The 23736-nt window shown below is 43.6% G+C and overlaps 1 protein-coding gene across 5 annotated transcripts in view; it reads right to left on the reverse strand.

Moving 5' to 3' along the window:
• Positions 1-23736, reverse strand: part of LOC140201124 (butyrophilin-like protein 8) — a 61928-nt gene that overhangs the window by 36467 nt on the left and 1725 nt on the right. The gene's annotated exons all lie outside the window — the stretch shown is intronic.

Genomic DNA, 23736 nt, shown 5'->3' on the forward strand with positions numbered 1-23736 from the left:
AAGCAGGTCATTGGGTGACAGTCAGAGGGGGGAAAGCGAAGGTGAGCAGACAGGTAGAGCAGAGCACCCCTGTAGCCATTCCCCTGAATAATGTTTACCGTCCTGGATACTGTTGGCGGGGACGACCGACCAGGTGTGAGCCACGATGGCAGGGCCTCCGGCACTGAGTCTGACCCTGTGGTGCAGAAGGGTGGGACGGAGCAGAGGAGAGCTGTCATCATTGGAGACGCTATAGTCAGGGGAGCAGACAGATTTTGTGGATGTGAGAAGGACACCCGCATGGTTTGTTGCCTCCCGGGTGCCAGGGTCCGGGATGTCTCTGACCGGGTGCACGACATCCTGGTACAAGAGGGAAAGCAAACAGAAGTCGTGATACATGTTGGAACCAACGACATAGGCAGGAAGAGGGATGAGGTCCTGAAGTGTGAGTTTCAGGAATTAGGCAGAAGGCTGAAGAACAGGACCTCAAGGGTGACGTTCTCAGGATTGCTGCCAGTGCTACGTGACAGAGTTGGTAAGACTTGGAGGAGATGGCAGTTGAATGTGTGGCTGAGGAGTTGGTGCAGGGAACAGGGTTTTAGATTTTTAGATCATTGGGATCTCTTCTGGGGAAGGTGGGACCTGTACAGATTGGATGGGTTGCACCTGAACTCGAGGGGGAGCAATATCCTTGCAGGTAGGTTTGCTAGCATGGTTCGGGAGGGTTTAAACTAATTTGCGAGGGGGATGGGATCCAGAGCAATAGAGCAGTGAAAGAAGTGCATGGAGTAAAGCCAGATCTAACATACAGAGACGCTTTGAGGAAAGAGAAGCAGAATAAACGGTGCAAAGACAGTAAGGTAGAAGGGCTGAAATGTGTGTACCTCAGTGCAAGAAGCATCAGGAACAAAGGTGATGAACTGAGAGCTTGGATACATACATGGAATTATGATGTAGTGGCCATTACAGAGACTTGGCTGGCACCAGGGCAGGAATGGATTCTCAATATTCCTGGATTTCAGTGCTTTAAAAGGGATAGAGAGGGTGGAAAAAGGGGAGGAGGGGTGACATTACTGGTCAGGGAAACTATTACAGCTACAGAAAGGGTGGGTAATGTAGCAGGATCCTCTTTTGAGTCTATATGGGTGGAAGTCAGGAACAGGAAGGGAGCAGTTACTCTACTGGGGGTATTCTATAGGCCCCCTGGTAGTAGCAGAGATACAGAGGAGCAGATCGGGAGGCAGATTTTGGAAAGGTGCAAAAATAACAGGGTTGTTATCATGGGTGACTAACTTCCCTAATATTGATTGGCACCTGATTAGTTCCAAGGGTTTAGATGGGGCAGAGTTTGTTAAGTGTGTCCAGGATGGATTCCTGTCACAGTATGTGGACAGGTCGACCAGGGGGAATGCCATACTAGATCTATACTAGGTAATGAACCGGGTCAGGTCACAGATCTCTCAGTGGGTGAGCATCTGGGGGACAGTGACCATCGCTCCCTGGCCTTTATAATTATCATGGAAAAGGATAGAATCAAAGAGGACAGGAGAATTTTTAATTGGGGAATGGCAAATTATGAGGCTATGAGGCTAGAACTGGCGGGTGTGAATTGGGATGATGTTTTTGCAGGGAAATGTACTATGGACATGTGGTCGATGTTTAGAGATCTCTTGCGGGATGTAAGGGATAAATTTGTCACAGTGAGGAAGATAAAGAATGGTAGGGTGAAGGAACCATGGGTGACAAGTGAGGTGGAAAATCTAGTCAGGTGGAAGAAGGCAGCATACATGAGGTTTAGGAAGCAAGGATCAGATGGGTCTATTGAGGAATATATGGAAGCAAGAAAGGAGCTTAAGAAGGGGCTGAGAAGAGCAAGAAGGGGGCATGAGAAGGCCTTGGCGAGTAGGGTAAAGGAAAACCCCAAGGCATTCTTCAATTATGTGAAGGAAAAAAGGATGACAGGAGTGAAGGTGGGTCCGATTAGAGATAAAGGTGGGAAAATGTGCCTGGAGACTGTGGAAGTGAGCGAGGTCCTCAATGAATCCTTCTCTTTGGTATTCACCAATGAGAGGGAACTTGACGATGGTGAGGACAATATGAGTGAGGTTGATGTTCTGGAACAAGTTGATATTAAGGGAGAGGAGGTGTTGGAGTTGTTAAAATACATTAGGACGGATAAGTCCCGAGGCCTGACAGAATGTTCCCCAGGCTTCTCCACGAGGCGAGGGACGAGATTGGTGAGTCTTTGGCTAGGATCTTCATGTCCTCGTTGTCCACGGGAATGGTACCGGAGGATTGGAGGGAGGCGAATGTTGTTCCCTTGTTCAAAAAAGGCAGTAGGGATAGTCCGGGTAATTATAGACCTGTGAGTCTTACATCTGTGGTGGGAAAGCTGTTGGAAAAGATTCTTAGAGATAGGATCTATAGGCATTTAGAGAATCATGGTCTGATCAGGGACAGTCAGCATGGCTTTGTGAAGGGCAGATCGTGTCTAACAAGCCTGATAGAGTTCTTTGAGGAGGTGACCAGGCATATAGATGAGGGTAGTGCAGTGGATGTGATCTATATGGATTTTAGTAAGGCATTTGACAAGGTTCCACACGGTAGGCTTATTCAGAAAGATAGAAGGCATGGAATCCAGGGAAGTTTGGCCAGGTGGATTCAGAATTCGTTTGCCTGCAGAAGGCAGAGGGTGGTGGTGGAGGGAGTACATTCAGATTGGAGGATTGTGACTAGTGGTGTCCCACAAGGATCTGTTCTGGGACCTCTACTTTTCGTGATTTTTATTAACGACCTGTATGTGGGGGTAGAAGGGTGGGTTCGCAAGTTTGCAGATGACACAAAGGTTGGTGGTGTTGTAGATAGTGTAGAGGATTGTCAAACATTGCAGAGGGACATTGCTAGGATGCAGAAGTGGGCTGAGAAGTGGCAGATGGAGTTCAACCTGGAGAAGTGTGAGGTGGTACACTTTGGAAGGAGAAACTCCAAGGCGGAGAACAAAGTAAATGGCAGGATACCTGGTAGTGTGGAGGAGCAGAGGGATCTCGGGGTACATGTCCACAGATCCCTGAAAGTTGCCTCACAGGTGGATAGGGTAGTTAAGAAAGCTTATGGGGTGTTAGCTTTCATAAGTCGAGGGATAGAGTTTAAGAGTCGCGATGTAATGATGCAGCTCTATAAAACTCTGGTTAGGCCACACTTGGAGTACTGTGTCCAGTTCTGGTCACCTCACTATAGGAAGGATGTGGAAGCATTGGAAAGGGTACAGGGGAGATTTACCAGGATGCTGCCTGGTTTAGAAAGTATGCATTATGATCAGAGATTAAGGGAGCTAGGGCTTTACCCTTTGGAGAGAAGGAGGATGAGAGGAGACATGATAGAGGTGTGCAAGATAATAAGAGGAATAGATAGAGTGGATAGCCAGTGCCTCTTCCCCAGGGCACCACTGCTCAATACAAGAGGACATGGCTTTAAGGTAAGGGGTGGGAAGTTCAAGGGGGATATTAGAGGAAGGTTTTTTACTCAGAGAGTGGTTGGTGCGTGGAATGCACGGCCTGAGTCAGTGGTGGAGGCAGATACACTAGTGAAGTTTAAGAGACTACTGGACAGGTATATGGAGGAATCTAAGGTGGTGGCTTATATGGGAGGCAGGGTTTGAGGGTCGGCACAACATTGTGGGCTGAAGGGCCTGTGCTGTGCTGTTCTATTCTATTCTATTCGGCGCATGCGCCACAGGTTGGCCATCCCTGACTGATATTAAATAGATTATTTAAAAAATGTGGAAAAACAGAAATACTGTGTATTAAAGAAGCGAGGTAGTGTCCAAAGCTTCAAAGACCATTCAGAAATCGGATGGCAGAGGGGAAGAAACTGTTCCTGAATCGCTGAGTGTGTGCCTTCAGGCTTCCATATCTCCTACCTGATGCTAACAGTGAAAAAAGGGCATGCCCTGGGTGCTGGAGGTCTTTAATAATGGACGCTGCCTTTCTCAGAGACCGCTCCTTAAAGTTGTCCTGGGTACTTTGTTGGCTAGTACCCAAGATGGAGCTCACTAGACTTACAACCTTCTGCAGCTTCTTTCGGTCCTGTGCAGTAGCTCCTCCATACCAGACAGTAGCTCAGTTTGTCAGAATGCTCTCCACAGTACATCTATAGAAGTTTTTGAGTGTATTTGTTGACATACCAAATCTCTTCAAACTCCTCAAAGTATAGCCACTGCCTTGCCTTCTTTATAACTGCATGGATATGTTGGGACCAGGTTAGGTCCTCAGAAATCCTGACACCCAGGAACTTGAAACTGCTCACTCTCTCCATTTTGGATCCCTCTCTGAGGATTGGTGTGTGTTCCTTTGTCTTGCCCTTCCTGAAGTCCACAATCAGCTCTTTCGTCTTACTGACGGTGAGTGCCAGGTTGTTGCTGTGGCACCATTCCACTAGTAGGCATATCTCAGTCCTGTACACCCTCTCATCACCACCCGAGATTCTACCAACAATGGTTGTACCATCAGAAAATTTGTAGATGGTATTTATAGATGAGCCGTACTTGGGGTCAACTTGAAAGTCTGACCCAGGACAAAAGATTGGGAACCTGACGCGAGCAGCCTTTGCCCCAGGTTATGAGGTTAACTAAGTTCATATAGTGCCTCTTCACTCAGAGGGTGCTGCGAGTGTGGGCCGAGCTGCCAGCGGTAGTGGTGGATGGAGGTTCAATTGCAATATTTAAGATAAGTTTGGATATGCACATGGATGGGAGGTGGATAGAGGGTTATGGTCTGGGTGCAGCTCAATCTGACCGACTAGAGTAACAGGAGATGGGGCTGTTTCTTTGCTGTAATGTTCTATGACTAGCACACATAGGCAACTTGGTTGGTGAGAAAGTTAGGATGAAAGGCTTGTTTTGTGCTATGTCATTTCTAACTGCATTTAGAAGGGCACCACATCACTGGATCTGTGGTCATATATTGTCCAGTTATGTGAAATTGGTGAGCGGGAACAGAAGACACCCACCAACGGTAACTACTTACCGGAAAAGACAGACACCGAACATACAGTAAACCTTTCAAGTTACACTCAATTACAAGTCAATTGACCAGTGGTGTGCCTCAGGGATCTGTTCTGGGACCCTTTTTCTTTGTCATTTTTATTAAGGACCTGGATGAGGAAGTCAAGGGATGGATTAGAAAGTTTGCTGATGACACAAAGGTCAGGGGTGTTGTGGATAGTGTGGAGGGCTGTCAGAGGTTACAGCGGGACATCAATAGGATGCAAAACTGGGCTGAGAATTGGCAGATTCCTTGGTTTTCTCCACTTTCAGACTGAGGTTGCTCTTCTCCCACCAATCCACCAGATAAGTGTGACGTGGTTCATTTTGGTTGGTCAAATATGATGGCAGAATAAAGTATTAATAATAAGACTCTTGGCAGCATGGAGGATCAGAAGGATCTTGGGGTCCGAATCCAAAGGACACTCAAAGCTGCTGTGCAGGTTGACTCTGTGGTTAAGAAGGCATACGGTGTATTAGCCTTCATCAACCGTGGGACTGAGTTCAAGAGCTGAGAGGTAATGTTACAGCTTTATATGACCCTGGTCAGACCCCACTTGGAGTACTGTGCTCAGTTCTGGTCACCTCACTACAGGAAGGATGTGGAAACTATAGAAAGAGTGCAGAGGAGATTTACAAGGATGTTGCCTGGATTGGGGAGCATGCCTTATGAGAATAGGTTGAGTGAACTTGACCTTTTCTCCTTGGATCGATGGAGGATGAGAGGTGACATGATAGAGGTGTATAAGATGATGAGAGGCATTGACCGTGTGGATAGTCAGAGGCTTTTTCCCAGGGCTGAAATGGCTAGCCTGAGAGGGCAGTTTTAAGGTGTTTGGAAGTAGGTAGAGAGGAGATGTCAGCGCTCCTGAAAAATGTCCCCTATGGAGGACATGATCCTCTCAGTTGTTCTCACAGTCTCTCGTAGGTACTTCTAGTCCAATGCTCAATTGCTCCCATACCAGATGGATATGCAGCTTGTCAGGACGCTCTTAATAGTGTTGCTGTAAAATTCAGTTAAGATTTTGGGGGGGGGGGGGGGGGTGAACCTTGCTTGTCACAGTCTCCTTAGAAAATAGAGGCAAGTTGTGCCTTCTTGTTCAGGGAGGCAGTATTGAAGGACCGGGTGATGTGATGTGAATTCCCAACAACTTGGTGCACTTACCCTTTCAATAGAGGAGCGATGTATTCGCAGAGGGGGATGGTTCATCTGCAAAGCCTACAATGATTTCCTTGGTTTTTTCTACTTTCGGACTGAGGTTGTTCTTCTCCTACCAATCCACCAGCTACTTCACTTCCTCTCTGTATACTGACTCATCAACATTGTTGAGGAGGCCAACCGCCGTGTGTCATCTGTACTTATCTAAACTGAGCACCCAAAGTGGCAGGACAAGACACTAAACATTCAGAGTGGCAAATACTTATCCAAAGAGTGCACTCTTTACTGCAGCACATCTCCAGTGTTTACTGTTTCCGTGGCACTACCGACCCTCCAGCCCGTGCTGACCCAGACAGGGACAAGACAATGAGTGCTTTCAGCGTGTTACATTTCAACTCTACTGGCACCTAGATGGCATCCACTCAATGGCAGCCGGTGTGAGGGGCTGCAATGCTCCTTTAATGGGCCGATCCCAAGCTAGCACAGCAGTGCAACTTTTGATGAATAGGTAAAATGGACACAGGCCAGATGAGGAGAACATGTTTCCCAGTATCCATTACAAATGTATACTTCATTTTTAATTAAATATAACTTTAAGAGTTGCCACACAGGGTTAAGAACTTAAGCTACCAGACTGTAAACCTTTTGATGATCAGCTCATTTCACAAGAAGGTTGATATACCACTCACGAGCGTGATTTAATGTCAGAATGCAGGTGCCATAGAATCATTTTATCCATCAGCAAGTGTGTCCTTGAAAAATTGTTCAAAATTCAAACTTCAATGAGATGCCCACTCATTATTCTAAACTCCTTTTATGACAGGCCCAGAGCCAAATGCACTTCATATGTTAATACTTCCATTCCCAGGATCAAAGTTCAAAGCTCAAAAGTTCAAAGTAAATGTATTATCAAGGTACATCACCAAATCATGAGATCCATTTTCTTGCAGGCATTCACAGTAGAACAAGGTAGTTCAACAGACTCAATGAAAAACTACACAAAGACTGACAAATTCTGCAAATACAAAAAGAAACAAATAATAATGATAATAATAAACGTCAGTGTCATAGAAAACTACAGCATAAAAACAGGCCCTTCGGCTCATCTAGTCCGTGATGAACCATTTCAACTGTCTACTTTCATCGACCTGCCCAGGACCATAGCCCTGCATATCCCTACCATCCATGCACTTATCCAAACTTCTATTTAATGGTGAGATCGAGCTCACGTGCACCACTTATGCTGGCAGATTGTTCCACACTCTCATGACCCTCTGAGCAAAGAAGCTTCCTCTCATATTCCCCTTTTCCTTTCACCCTTAACCCACAACTTCTGGTTGTAGTCCCATCCAATCTCAGTGGAAAAAAACTTGCTTGCATTTACCCTATCTAAACTCCTCAGAATTTTGTATCCCTCCATCAAATCTCCCCTTATTCTCCTAAACTCTAGCAAATAAAGCCCAAGCCTACTCAACCTTTCCCTACATGTCCTGGCAATGTCCCGGCAACTTCCTTGTAAATTTTCTCTGTACTCTGTAATCTAGTTTACATCCTTCCTGGTAAATGGCCAAAACTGCACACAATACTCCAAATTTGGCCTCACCAATGTCTTATACAACTTCAACATAACATCTCATCTTCTGTACTTGATTTATGAAGGCCAATGTGCCAAAAGCTTTCTTTACGACTCATCTACCACTTTCAATGAATTATGTACCTGCATTCCCATATCCCTTTGTTCCGCCACTCTCCCCAGTGCCCTACCATTCACTGGGTAAGACCTACCCTGGTTGGTCCAACAGGAATGCAAAATTTCACACTTTTCTGCATTAAATTCCATCTGCCATTTTTCAGCCCATTTTTCCAGCTGATCCAGATCCCATAGCAAGCCACAATAGCCTCCATCACTGTCCACTACACCCCCAATCTGGGGGTCATTTGCAAATTTGCTGATTCAGTTAACCACATTCTCATCCAGATTACTGATATAGATGACAAACAACAACGGACCCAGAACCAATCCCTATGGCACACCACGAGTCACAAGTCTCCAGTCAGAAAGGTAAGCATCTACCACCACTCCTTGGCTTCACCACAAAGACAATGTGTAATCCAATTTACCGCCTCATCTTGAATGCCAAGCAACTAAACCTTCTTGATGAACCTCCCATACAGAACCTTGTCAAATGAACAACTTCCACTGCCTTGCCTTCACCACATTCCTGGAAACTTCCTTGAAAATCTCTGTAAGATTGGTTAGACATGACCGACCACACTCAATACTATGCTGACCATCCTTAATTAGTCCACATCTATTCCCATACTTAAATATTCACTCCCATAGAATGGCAGTCCCCAACCACCAGGCCGTGGACCGGTACCGGGCTGCAAAGCATATGCTACCGGGCCGCGAGGAAACGATATGAGTCAGCTGCACCTTTCCTCGTTCCCTGTCACGCACTGTTGAACTTGAACATAGGGTTGCCAACTGTCCCGCATTTGCCAGGACATCCCATATATTGGGCTAAATTGGTTTGCCCTACATGGGACCGCCCTTGTCCCGTATTTCCCCCGCTAAGGTAGAGCGTTCCTATGAAACCTTTCATGCCAAAATGCAAAGCAATTACCATTAATTTATATGGGAAAAATTTTTGAGAGTTCCCAGACCCAAAAAATAACCTAACAAATCATACCAAATAACACATAAAACCTAAAATAACACTAACATATAGTAAAAGCAGGAATGATATGATAAATACACAGCCTATATAAAGTAGAAATAATGTACGTACAGTGTAGTCGGGAAGATTAAGCCAAAACCCATTTATGAGAAAAAAACCCGGCACGCATGCGCACGTGCACACAGGTGCCCGCGCAAGGTTTCACGGTCATGGTAGTCTTTTTCGGCGTAAACACAAGTGTCCCGTATCTGACTGCCACTTTTGTCCCTTATTTAGGGGTAAGAAAGTTGGCAACCCTAACAATTCCCCCATTTAATCTAAGCCTGTTCATGGGACAATTTACAATAACCGATTAACCTACCAACTTGTACATCTCTGGACCATGGGAAGAAACCAGAGCACCAATACGGTCAAGGGAAGAACGTACAAACTCCTTACAGGTAGTGGTGGGACTCACTGGCTTTGGTCTTGAAATTTGTTGTTTTGAAACAGCAAAAAGTAATAAAAACATAACAAAAATTAAATTACAATATATAAATATATACACGCATACACATGTACACGTGTGCAGAGACACAAGCACAGACAAGCATACACATGTGTAAATTATATTAAATAAACACAGAGAAAAAAAAGGTGAGGTAGTATATATGGTTCTTTATGGTTTATAGCTGGGAGTGATAATGGGAAAAAGCTCCCACTACCTATCAAATGCTCCCAATGGCCTCTTTTAATCAAAGTCCCACTCATGCGGCTCAGCTACAAAGCCTGGCGGAACATTACTGGCGCCTTAATCCCAGTCACTTCAAGCAGATGGGGCTGGTCATCCACGGTTGGGAGTTCATCTCGGAGAAGGAAAACTCAGATCTCAAATCTCCATTGCCTCGTGGTTACATCCACTCAAGGAAAAGGCTTTGGGAGTAATGCCAGAGGGAAAAATCTGGAATCCGAGTCCCTGAGGCAGTTCTATGTTGAGTTCAATGCTGATTGGCAACTTCTATGATCCTGCTGGTTGCAAACTATCAGTCTCTGCCATTCAGTGTGAAGAGGGGGAGCTTGCTACATGGGCACCAGTTTGCTCTCCATAGGGGCTTGCTTGCATATCTAGACAGTTAAGATGCAACATCCATGACCTACACTGACTGACAGGTCTCAGCGGAGTACACAGGTTTATTGCTCGTTCGAAACTCTGAGAGCGGAGGGGAAGAAGTGGTTCTTCAAAAGTCTCTTTTCAGGCTCCTGAGCCTTCTCCTTGATGGTAGCAATGAGAAGAGAGCATGACTGGGTGATAGGGGTCCTTAATGATGGATGCCACCTTTTTGAGGCATCACCTTTTGCAGATGCAAGTAAGTATATTTTGCTTGTGCGAGGCATGGCTTAGAGGGACATGCAAAACTTGCATACTGTCGGGGTCGTTAAATGATGTATTGAATTAACTGGCTACATTCTGGAAACATAATGCAATTTGAAGGATTGTGTTTGTTTTTGAAGAAATACCACTGACCTACTCAATTGTGTATTAAAAGATTTGTACGACCACAAGACATGGGAGCAGAATTAGTCCATTTAGCCCATTAAGTCTGTTTCGCCATCCTATCATGGCTGATTTACTATCCTTCTCGACTGTATTCTCCAGCCATCTCCATGTAACCTTCGACACCCTTGCCAAACAAGAACCAATCCAACGCTTTGAATACCCCCAAATGACTTGGCATCCACAGCCAACTGTGACAATCAATTCCTCAAATATGCCACTCTCTGGCGAAAGAAATCTTGTCCTTTCTGTTCTAAAGAGACATCCTTCTATTCTGTGGCCTCAGTCCTATACTCCGTCACTACAGGAAACATCTCCATGTCACTATCTAAGCCTTTCAATATTCAATAGGTTTCACTGAAATCCACCCCGTTCCACCCCCATCAACTCCAGCAAGTACATGTATGACATAAAATGTTGTTGTTTTGTGGCAGTAGACTGGCTGTGGAAATCAGCACCCACAGGATTTTGCTTGGCCCTGGTTTAATGTTGCGCCTGAAACATTACACATACAACAGCACAGAATCACCTCTCCACTACTTTGGGTGCAAAAGTCTGGATCTTTTTGATTTTTCCTGGGAGCTTAGGGCTGTATTTACTCCAGTTTAGTTAAAGCACTTGAATCATTGAGCAATCTACTTTTATGAAAAGGAGCACATGGAAAACTGCAATGCTTTGACATGCAAAAAAAATGCCACAGCCTTGCTCACCCTGTGAGGCAATTTCCCTTTGCAATATACCTTTCCAAATATGTCCACTTCTATCGTGTTCTTGTAAAAACCACGTCCTTTTCTGGCTGGAATTTAAACCCTGCAAAGATCACCTCGTTAGTCCTGACGAAGGGTCTCGGCCTGAAACGTCAACTGTACCCCTTCCTAGAGATGCTGCCTGGCCTGCTGCGTTCACCAGCAACTTTGATGTGTGTTGCTTGAATTTCCAGCATCTGCAGAATTCCTGCTGTTTGCCCATATGTTCAACAATCTCTTTGACTCCTACCATCAGGCAGGAGGTACTGTAGCATGAGGACAAGGACCGTTGACGGGAAACAGCTTCTTCCCCCAGGGCGTGAGACGACTGACCTCCCTGCCACGACCCAGTTTTCATTACGCATGAAGCGCTCGAAGCATTAAACTGCATACTTTTTAAACTTGCATTATAAATACACCTTATTATGTGTGAAGTTATTTTTGGTTATATTACTTTGTGTGTTATGTCAGAGTTGTGCTCCGTGTTTTGCACCTTGGTCTGGAGGAAGCAGTTTAATTTTGTGTTATACATGTGTAGGGCTAAATGACAATAAACTGAACTTGAACATTTGGCCCATCTAGTCCATGCGGAACTGCCTCTCTGCCAAGACACATCAACCCACACCCGGACGATAAGCCTTCCACACCCTTCTCATCCACGTACATATCCAAACTTCTCTTAAATGTTGTAATCGAACCCACATCCACCACTTCTGCTGACAGATCACTCCACAATCTCAGTGATAAAGTTTTCCCTTAAATATTTCACCTGTCAGCCTTAATCCATCACCTCTCATTCCAGTCTCACCCAACCTCAGTGGTAAAAGCCTGCTTTGTATTTATTGGATCTATACTCCTAATTTAGTATATATTAGAATAAATCAGGGAAGGTAGTGTACCCGTGGCTGACAAGAGAAATTAGGGATAGTATCAATTCCAAAGAAGAAACATACAAATTAGCCAGAAAAAGCAGCTCACCTGAGGACTGGGAGAAATTCAGAGTCCAGCAGAGGAGGACAAAGGGCTTAATTAGGAAAGAGAAAAAAGATTATGAGAGAAAACTGGCAGGGAAGATAAAAACTGACTGTAAAAGCTTTTATAGATATGTGAAAAGAAAAAGATTGGTTAAGACAAATGAAGGTCCCTTACAAACAGAAACAGGTGAATTGATCATGGGGAACAAGAACACGGCAGATCAATTGAATAACTACTTTGGTTCTTTCTTCACGAAGGAGGACATAAATAATCTTCCAGAAATAGTAGAGGACAGAGGGTCCAGTGAGATGGAGGAACTGAGGGAAATACATGTTAGTAGAGAAGTGGTGTTAGGTAAATTGAAAGGATTGAAGGCAAATAAATCCCCAGGGCCAGATGGTCTGCATCCCAGAGTGCTTAAGGAAGTAGTCCAAGAAATAGAGGATGCATTAGTGATAATTTTTCAAAACTCTTTAGATTCTGGACTAGTTCCTGAGGATTGGAGGGTGGCTAATGGAACCCCGCTTTTTAAAAAAGGAGGGAGAGAAACCAGGTAATTATAGACCAGTTAGCCTGACATCGGTGGTGGGGAAAATGCTAGAGTCAGTTACCAAAGATGTGATAACAGCACATTTGGAAAGCAGAGAAATCATCGGAAAAGTCAGCATGGATTTGTGAAAGGAAAATCATGCCTGACGAATCTCATAGAATTTTTTGAGGATGTAACTAGTAGAGTAGATAGGGGAGAACCAGTGGATGTGGTATATTTGAATTTTCAAAAGGCTTTTGACAAGGTCCCACACAGGAGATTAGTGTGCAAACTTAAAGCACACGGTATTGGGGGTAAGGTATTGATGTGGATAGAGAATTGGTTGGCAGACAGGAAGCAAAGAGTGGGAATAAACGGGACCTTTTCAGAATGGCAGGCAGTGACTAGTGGGTACTGCAAGGCTCAGTGCTGGGACCCCAGTTGTTTACAATATATATTAATGACTTAGATGAGGGAATTAAATGCAACATCTCCAAGTTTGCGGATGACACGAAGCTGGGCGGCAGTGTGAGCTGTGAGGAGGACGCTAAGAGGATGCAGGATGACTTGGATAGGTTAGGTGAGTGGGCAAATTCATGGCAGATGCAATTTGATGTGGATAAATGTGAGGTTATCCACTTTGGTGGCAAAAACAGGAAAACAGATTATTATCTGAATGGCCGCCGATTAGGAAAAGGGGAGGTGTAACGAGACCTGGGTGTCATTATACACCAGTCATTGAAAGTGGGCATGCAGGTACAGCAGGTGGTGAAAAAGGTGAATGGTATACTGGCATTCATTGCAAGTGGATTCGAGTACAGGAGCAGGGAGGTACTACTGCAGTTGTACAAGGCCTTGGTGAGACCACACCTGGAGTATTATGTGCAGCTTTGGTCCCCTAATCTGAGGAAAGACATTCTTGCCATAGAGGGAGTACAAAGAAGGTTCACCAGATTGATTCCTGAGATGGCAGGACTTTCATATGATGAAAGACTGGATCGGCTACGCTTATACTCACTGGAAATTAGAAGATTGAGAGGGGATCTTATTGAAGCGTATAAAATCCTAAAGTGATTGGACAGGCTAGATGCAGGAAGATTGTTCCCGATGTTGGGGAAGTCCAGAACGAGGGGGTCACAGTTTGAGGATAGAGGGGAAGCCTTTTAGGACCGAGAAGAGGAAAAACTTCTTCACACAGAGAGTGGTGAATCTGTGGAATTTTCTGCCACAGGAAACAGTTGAGGCCAGTTCATTGGATATATTTAAGAGGGAGTTAGATATGGCCCTTGTTGCTAAAGGGATCGGGGGTATGGAGAGAAGGTAGGTACAGGGTTCTGAGTTGGATGATCAGCCATGATCATACTGAATGGCGCTGCAGGCTTGAAGGGCCGAATGGCCTACTCCTGCACCTATTTTCTATGTCTCTATATTTATCAAATTTCCCTCCATTCTCCTATGCTGCAGGGAAGAAAGTCCTAACCTATTCAGCCTTTCCTTATAAATAGGGTCCTCAAATGCGGTCCTGGCAACATCTTTGGAAATTTTCATTGTACTTCCTGTAGGTTGGTAACTTGTACAACTTCAACGTAACACCTCATCCCCTGTACTCAATAGATTAATTTATGAAGACCAATGAATCAACAGCTCTCTTTACAATCCTGTCTACCTCACAAAACTACTTTCAAGGAATTATGAATCTATATTCCCAGATCCTTATTTTGCCGCACTCCTCAGTGCCCTACCGTTCATTGTTCAAGTCCAACGCTGGTTTGATCTCTCAGTGCAACATCTCACACTTGTTTGCATTAAATTCCTGCAGCCATTTTTCTAGCTGGTCCAGATCCTGCTAAAAGCTCTGACAGACTTCCTTGCTGTGTACTCCTAACCTTAGAGTCATCTGCAGATTTAGAGATCCAGCTTGTTAGGGAAATTGCCTTTGAATGAGGAATAGCTGTGAGTTATTGGAGCTGAGAAAATGGGTGGAAGCATCCCATATTCTGAGTCTTGCTGCTCTCCGTGTGTTGGCTGGTTTCATCCAGACCTGAGGATATCAGTGATATTAGTATGAACCTCTTACAAAATGCTCTTACGAGTTCAATCAAGTCGAAGTTCAGTTTATTGTCATTCAACTGTACATATGTACACCACCAAACGAGACAGCGCTCCACCTGACTGCACAACACTATACCGTACCAGAGATGCAGGTTCAATTCCTGCCAATGCCTCAATGCCTGTCACGATCTTGTACACTCTCCCACATGGTTTTCCTACGTTGCTCCATTTCTCTCCCTCAGTCCAAAGGCCTACAAGTTAGTCTTTGTTAATTGTCCTGTGATTAGCGGGGATTAAATCGGGGGGGGGGGGGTGTTCTGGGCGGCACGGCTCGTAGGGCTGGAAGGGTCTATTCCTCACAGTACCTCACTGTATATAAATACAGTACACAAGTTTAAAAAGTATACAGCTCACTTTCCTGGTCACTGACCTATGGAAAGATGTCAATAAAATTGAAAGAGTACAGAGAAAATTTATCAGGATTTTGCCAGGATTTGAGAACCTGAGCTAAAGGGAAAGGGTTAATATTATGGCAGTATAGTGGTTAAGTTACTGGACCAGCAACCATAGATCTGGGTCACTGAAGCAAAAGCTCGAGTTCAACAGGGTAACTGGAAAATTTAAATTAAAGTAAATAAATAAATGGAGTTTACACATCAGGATGTTACATTACAGTTTTACAAGACATTGGCAAGGCCCCATCTGGAATATTGTGCAGCTGATGGAACTTAATGCAGATAAGTGTGAGGTGTTGCATTTTGGGAGGATAAACCAGGGTAGGCCTTACACTGAGTACGATAAAACGGAGGGATCTGGGAATACAGATCTACAATTCCTTGAAAGTGGTAGATAGAATCGTAAAGAGAGATTTTGGCACATTAGCCTTCATAAATCAAAGCACTGAATACAGGAGTTGGGATGTTATTCTGAAGTTGTACGAGACAATGGTGAGGCCTAATTTAGAGTATTATGTGCAGTTTTGGTCACCTGCCAACAGGAAATTTATCAATAAAGATTGAAAGAATACAGAGAAAATTTGCAAGGGTGTTGCAGGAACTTGAGGATCTGAGTCATAGGGAAAGGTTAAATAAATTAAGACTTTCTTCCCTGGAATATCAGAGAATGAGGGGAGATTTGATTCAAGATTATAAGGGGTATATAAAGGGTAAATGCAAGCAGGTTTTTTTCACCCACTGAAGTTGGGTGAGACTAGAACTAGAGGACATGGATCAAGAGTGAAAAGCGAAATGTTTGAGGGGAACATCCTCATTCAGAGGTGTGAATGTATAACAAGCTGCCAGTGGAAGTGGTGGATCCGGTTTCAATTTTAAGGTTTAAGAGAACCTGAATAAGTACATGGATGGATGGGTTATGGAGGGCTTTGGATCAGCTGCAGGTCAATGGGACCAAACAGACTAATAATATGGTAGTGTTCCAAAACTGAGTAACGAAGTTCTCATCGTTGTCCTTTAAAACAGTAACACATCATATGCTATGAATCAATGCCCCGTCATTGTTCAGGAATTGGCTTCTGAACAGTCCCTGGAATAGTCTCTTTTTACAGGGAGATTCTGATGGTAGTTAGCAAGATGACAACAGAGAACGTGTTGACTAGTTGCACCACAGCCTCATATAGAAACATCAATGCCCTTGAATGGAAAATCCTGCAAGAATAGTGGACATGGGCCAGATTATCACAGGTGAAGCCCTGTCCAACATTGAGCACATCTACAGGAAAGCAGCATCAATGGTCAAGGACATCCAGGCTATGCTCTCCTCTTGCTGCTGCCATCCGGAAGAAGATGTAGGAGCCTCAAAACCCACACTCCCAGGTTCAGGTATAGTTATTACCTTGCAACCATTAAGCTCTTCAACCAGGACATAATTTCACTCACCCCATCACTGAATTGTTCCCACAACCTATGGACTTGTTGTATAGGACTGTCCGTCTCATGTTCTTGATATTTAATGCCCATTTAATATTGTTATTTTTTGGTTTCTTTTGTATTTACTGTGAATCTCAGGAATCTATATGGAGACACAAGTACTATTAAATTTAATTTGACCTTTGATAATAGACATTTACATCCATTTGCTTGGTAAAGGAGGCCTGCATATATTTGAAAACTTGTCCTTATTTCTGTACATACATGGACCTCAGTCTAATTAGTCGTTGGGAAGCATTCCTGGAATTGTACTCTTCTTAGCCCAGTTCACCTCCAGTTTCCTTCTCAAATTCATTCTCCCAAAAGTGGAATCTTAATATAAGCGCATTGGCGATTGTCAGAAATCAAGAACAAAGACAGTACAGCATAGGGACAGGCACAGGCACATGTCTGCGCCATCAGGATGGCAATGTTAACTGCACATGACCTACTCTCAGTAGCCACTTTATTGGGTACCTCCAGCACCTAATGAAGTGGCCACTGAGTGTAGGCGAGTGGTCATCTGCTGTTTGTAGCCCATCTATTTCAAGTTATGTTATGTTTGACATACAGAGATGCTCTTCTGCACACCACAGTTGTATTGCATGGTTATTTGATTTACTGTCACATTCCTGTCAGCTTGAACCAGTCTGGCCATTCTCCTCTGAATGCTGTCATTAACAAGCCATTTTTGTCCACAGAATTGCTGCTCACTAGAGGTTTTTTTTTTGCTTTTTGCACCATTCGCTGTAAACTCGAGAGATTGTTGCGTGTGAAAATCTCAGGAGATCACAAGTTTGAGATACTCAAACCACTCCATCCAGCACCAATAGTTACACTGTCAAAGTCATTTAGATCACATTTCTTCACCACTCCAAGGTTTGGTCTGCATAACTGAACCTCTTGATCATGTCTGCATGCTTTTATGCATTGAGTTGATGCAACATGATTGGCTGATTAGATACTTGCATTAACAAGGTGTACATGTACTGAGTGCATTTCCTCAGAAAATAACTAAATTGGAACTTAAAAATTATCAATGTATACTATACAGTCTCAAAAAAGTATTCATAGCCCCTCCCCATACGTTTTCATGTTTTACAACATTGAATCACAGTGGATTTAATTTAGCTTTTTTTAAAAAACACTGATCAACAGAAACGATTCTTTCCTGTCAAAGTGAAATAGATCTCTATAAAGTGATCTAAATTAGTTACAAATATGAATACAAAATAATTGATTGTATAAGTGTTCACCCCCTTCAAGCCAGTATCTCGTAGATGCACCTTTGGCAGCATTTTCAGCCTCAAGTCTGTGTGGATAGGTCTTCATCAGCTTGGCACATCTGGACATTGCAATTTTCTCTCATTCTTCTTTACAAAACTGCTCAAGCTCCATCTGATTGCATGGAGATTGTGAGTGAACAGCCCATTTCAAGCTCAGACACAAATTCTCAATTTGATTGAGGTTGGGACTCTGACTTGGTCACTCCAGGACATAACTTTGTTGTTTTTAAGCCATTCCTGTGTAGCTTTGGCTTTCTGCTTGGGGTCATCGTCTTGCTGGAAGACAAATCTTCTTGCAAACTACAACAGGTTTTCCTCTAGCATTTCCCTGCATTCATTTTACCCTCTACCTCCAGAGCCTGCTGCAGTGAAGCATCCCCACAGCATGATGTAGCCACCACTACGCATCATGGTAGGGATAGTGTGTTTTTGATGATGATGTATGACTTTTAGTCTGATGACGAAAAAGTCCAATGAGGACAGCCTGCTCTAGGCAGATTTACAGCTGTGCCATATTCTTTCCATATATTTATGATTGACTTAACTGTTCCCCAAGGGATATTTAGTGACTTGGAAATGTTCTTGTATTCATCTCCCGACATGTGCTTTTCAATAACCTTCTTAGAGTTGCTTGGAGTGTTCTTTTGTTGTCATGGTGTAGCTTTTGCCAAAATACTGACTCACCAGCAGCTGGACCTTCCAGATACAGGTGTATTTTCACTACAATCAATTGAAACACCTTGACTGCACGTGATGATTTGGTGTCGTATTAAAAGGGGTAAATACTTACGTAATCAATTATTTTGTGTTTTATATTTGCAATTAATTTAGTTCATTTTGTAGAGATCTGATTTCCCCGACACAAGTCTTTTTCTGTTGATCAGTGTCAAAAAGTCAAATTAAATCCACTGTGATTCAATGTTGTAAAAGAATAAAACATGAAAACTTCTGGGGGGGGGTGAATATTTAAAGGCACTGTATATAACTTTGTAATTCATCTTCTTACAGGCAGCTACAAAACTAAGAAACGCATTAGAACCCATTAAAGCACACACACTCAAAGACCATCTAATATCTAGTGTGCGAAAATAAAGAACAAGTGACGAAAACTGTAAAAAAAAAGTAAACAAATAACATTCAGAACATGAGCTACAGAGTCCACAGTCACAGAGCCAGTTCAGCAATACAATCAGTCCAGAAGCCTGATGGCTGCAGGCCATAGCCACAGAGTCAATTCAGTGCTGAGTTAAGTGCTTATGGTTGCAGGCCACAGCTGCAAAGTCGAGTAAACCTCATTGTATAGCGAGAGAAACACTGCCATCCCACACCCCCATCACTCCAACCTCTTCAATCTGGCTAAATATCATCTTGCTCCTCGTTCTCAGACCCTGGCCCACCACTTTGATCCAGACCCAATTACACTCTCGCAAGGGATGCCATGGTTGTATCTGCACCCCCACCCCCGTGTTTTATATTTGATAATATTTGAGCAATCTTGTATACACGTTGGCTGATTAAGCTTTCCTCTTCACTTCAATAATTTATTTCAGGTTCTTGGTTAAAACACGTTCATTGCATACATCATCACGATACGACTTGATAAATGCGTAGCTTGCTTCAAGTACACTCATTTTTGGACTCCCTTGAATTATTTTAATGGTTTGAAGTTAAAAAAGATAACATCCCAAGACTCCAGTTCGCCAAATCCCCCAGAACACTGCAAAAATGCCAGGTTGTACAGACATCTCAGAGGCACAGCTCCCAATGGAAAATCACAGGCTGCTGATCGCAGTGATTATAGCCCAGAAAAAGCTTAATTATTAGAGTAGCTAGTAGTTTTGTTTGCTGCCAGTACAGCATGACTGTGTTACGCCAGTGCCATCTTCACTGCTAATTGCATCCCCTGCTGTAAATATAACCCACATTCCTCCAGTGTTGTATCACTGCTGATTAGATAGTTGTCTACCCTCTCCTGCAGGCAAGTCTCCTTTTCTTAAATCACTAGCTCCTATTTACATGTAGCACCCCCCCCCCCCCCACCCTTAGGGTCGCTCAGCTCGCTGTCGTCCAGGGAAACAGCCCTCGGCCCCGCCAAACTGGGTAATTAGTTTGTGTGGATGCTGTGTGATGTACCCCACCCCGCCCAAATAACAGACAATACACCAGATACGATTAAATGATTTACAGTTTATAGATATTACTGGAACTATATAATTAATAGAGAATAAAATATAAAAGGAAAATAAAATGCGCCACACTTATCAAAGTTCAATCTCTTCGTGCACAAACAGTTGGAGCTCAGGACCCTTCTTCACCCTGCGACCCCTCGGACCACCTCGACCGGCCGCCTGGGACCAACAACGGTGGTTGACCAGACGCTCCACACGAGTCCGTCTCAGTCTCCTCTCCACGCCAAACGCCCCGCTCGGGGTCCAACCCCGTTAGCGGACTCACAGCACCTGGTCCATCCTCGGTCTCTCTCTCCCGCCATCTCTCCCAAAACCCTGCGCATACAATATCTTACAGACACACCAAAAACATAACTATCGCAATTGATTCATAACATCTTATCAGTCTAACCCAAAACAAGCTACTAGCACAAGAAGTTTCTCAGCGTTTAACATAACAAAGAAGCCATTTTAATTAGCCTACGCAGTAACATAAAAGACGAAACCCCCTTACATACATGAAAACAATTAGATGCTCTCCCTCCCCTTCTGCAATTTTCCAGTTTTTCAAGGATCTACGTCTGAGCCATAATCAGGTTTAATATCACCGGTATATGTCATGAAATTTGTTTTTTGAGGTAGCAGTACAATGCAATACATAATAAGACTATAAATTACAATCATATTTTAAAAAGAACCAAGTCATACAATGAGAGCAGAAAAAAAGTGAGGTAGTACACATGGTTTGATGGAATATTCAAAAATCTGATGGCAGAGGGGAAGAAGCTGTTCCTAGAACGTGGAGTGTGGGTCTTCAGTCTCCTGTACCTCCTCCTTGAACTTTATTCGTCCTATCAGTACGTGTATTAATTAGGAACTTGCTGTGGTGCATTGGCACAACACGGAACAACATTCAAAATTATAAAGAATAGTAATATAAAGTTAGAACAGATACGGAATAAAATGTGCATAAATACCAGCTTGTATTTACACTGTAAACAGCACCATAAAAAGTGGTATAAAGTTCAGTGACAGAGGTAATAGGAAGAGGGGTTGGGTAACCAGAACACTTGATCAGATTAACTGCTTGAGGGAATAAAAACTTTGCAGTATCTGTGAAGTTTTGTTCTGAGAGCTCTAAAGCACTTTCCAGAAGGGAGAGTTTGGAAAAGGCAGTTTGCAGGCTGGGTAGTCTCTGCAATGGTTTTTCCTGACCATTTCTTTGTTCTGTACACATATAAGTCCTGCAGTGATGGTAGACTACAACCAATGACGTTTTCCACTAACCGGACAGTTTGTTGTAGTTTTTGTATATTCTTAAAGGATGCTGCACCAAAGCAGAAAGTAATGGCTGCTGTGAAGATGCTCTCTATGTCGACAGTTTAGAATTGCACCAGAATGTTCTGGAGAAACTCTTCCAACTTCCACAGATCAAGCCATCTAATTTCCTTGGTCTAGGCCAAAGTACAGCATGCTCTTTCATTACCTCCTAGCAGCCCAGTCCAATGATTACATGTCCATTATGACTCCACTGGGGCACAATGGTAAATCATCTGAGAGAATCCAAGTTGTTCAAAGTCATAAACATGAGAGAAACTGGAAATCTAAAAGGAACACACAGAAAATGGTGGGGGAACACAGCATGTCAGACAGTATCAATGGAGAGGCACAAACAGTTGACATTTTAGGACAAGAGATTGGTGACTTTGGCCTATTTCATGTGACTCCAAGTACCCTGAATAATGGACTCTTATTCAGCTTGTGCCCCTTCACCTCCCATCTTTTTATTGGTTTCTTCTCCCTTCCTTTCCAGTCCAAACAGAGGGTCTCAGCCCAAAACATCAACTGTTCATTCCTCTCCATAGGTGTTGCCTGACCTACTAAATTCCTCCAGTATTGTTTTTCCCCTCAGATTTGCTCCAAATGTTTCTCTACAAACATTTGTTCTTTTTACATTCTGAAATTTCCTCAAACATAGCCAGACCCTCAAGGCTCAAAGTAAAATTTATTATCAAAGAGCATATACCATACACAACCCTGAGATTCATTTTCTTGTGGGTATACTCAACAAATCTATACAGTAACCATTGCAGAATCCATGAAAGACTGTCTAACTAGGGCATTCAACCAGTGTGCTGAAGATAACAAACTGCAAATACAAAATGAAATAATAAATAAATAAATAAATAATGAGAACATGAGGTGATGACTCCTTAAAAGTGAGTCCATTGGTTGTGGGAACATTTCAATGATTGAGATCAGTATCTAGCCACTCCTCACCCTTTTTGTCTGTTCTCCTGACTCTCCCATAAAACTAGAATACTTTTCAGGTGCTGTTTGTTAAACAACTAGAAACCAATCTCGACCATGACCAGAGGCTCTTGCATGGCCAACTGGTTGAAGAATTCTAGCAAAGTATCTGGCGTGCAGGGAACTTCACATTAAAGTGAAACCCAGCACACAACAGCAAACTACGGACATTAAATTCCAGTAAGCTTTTAAACATCCTTTATACAATCACAGGACAGTGCTGGACGTTAAGAACTTGAAGCACTGCAGGTCTACTCCATCACAAGTTGCTTGATCCCGAAGCTGCATCTGGTGCTGCCTGCTACTGAGCGGCATCACAGGTAGTGCCCAAAAGCAGAGTGCAGCTTATCAGCAAGTAACAGTCTTAAAATCGTTTTCCATGTGATTGCAATACGCTGCTGGACGCTGGTAATGTAGAATGCTCAAGTTGAGTTCAGTGGTTTATTGGTGGGACTGACAGCGGGGAACTGCATGGCCTCAGTTGTAGTAAGGACTCGGCCTCATGCTGCAGTGTTGCCCGTTTGCCCCTGCCCAGGTGAGATCTATCGGAGTCAGTGCCAGAGGCACCGTGGTGCGCCGTCCACGTTGGTGTCGATGCTGCCCTCTTGCGTTTGCTCGGTGGAAGACAAGCTGATTTGCATGCGACTGCAGGCTTACTCTTGTCATGTCCATGGACTTGGGGTCTTAGACTATATTATAGTTTTTGAGAGATTGTATGCTTACTGCTATCTTTTATGTGCCTTGTGCTGTGTATGACTATTGGTACTGTGTTTTGCCTATTGGCTAGAAAGTAATGCCGTTTCGTTTGGCTGTACTCATTAGAACTCGTGTATGGTTGAACAACAACTAAACTTGACTTCAAACACAGACCCCAACCTGAAAGGGAGTGTATAAACATCAAGTCTCCACAGAACAACAGCTGATAGAAACCAACCCAGGGCAGTGCAATGCATTATACTTGGACAACATTCTCTGTGAAATCCCCATTCTCCAGTACAGGAAACAGCCTCTACTAATATAAGAATTAAGAGGCAGCCACTGAACCCCTCGACAACACTACTGTTTGAAAAGATAATGGTTGACATGACTGTAATGTCTACCTTAAATTCCTACCCACCCCCCCAGTAGCTTTCCACACTGCTTTTCCATCAACCCCCCCCAGTAATTTTTTTTAAACATAGAAATCTACAAGCACATTACAGGCCCGTTGGCCCACAATGTCGTGCCGATCATATAACCTACTCTAGAAACTGCCTAAAATTCCCCTCTATTTTTCTAAGCTCCATGTACCCAACATCTTCTTGTATTCACCCTTACCACCATCACTGGTGGTGCATTCCAGGCACAAACC

Source organism: Mobula birostris, chromosome 8 (assembly GCF_030028105.1).
Source record: "Mobula birostris isolate sMobBir1 chromosome 8, sMobBir1.hap1, whole genome shotgun sequence".
Classification (NCBI taxonomy): domain Eukaryota; kingdom Metazoa; phylum Chordata; class Chondrichthyes; order Myliobatiformes; family Myliobatidae; genus Mobula; species Mobula birostris.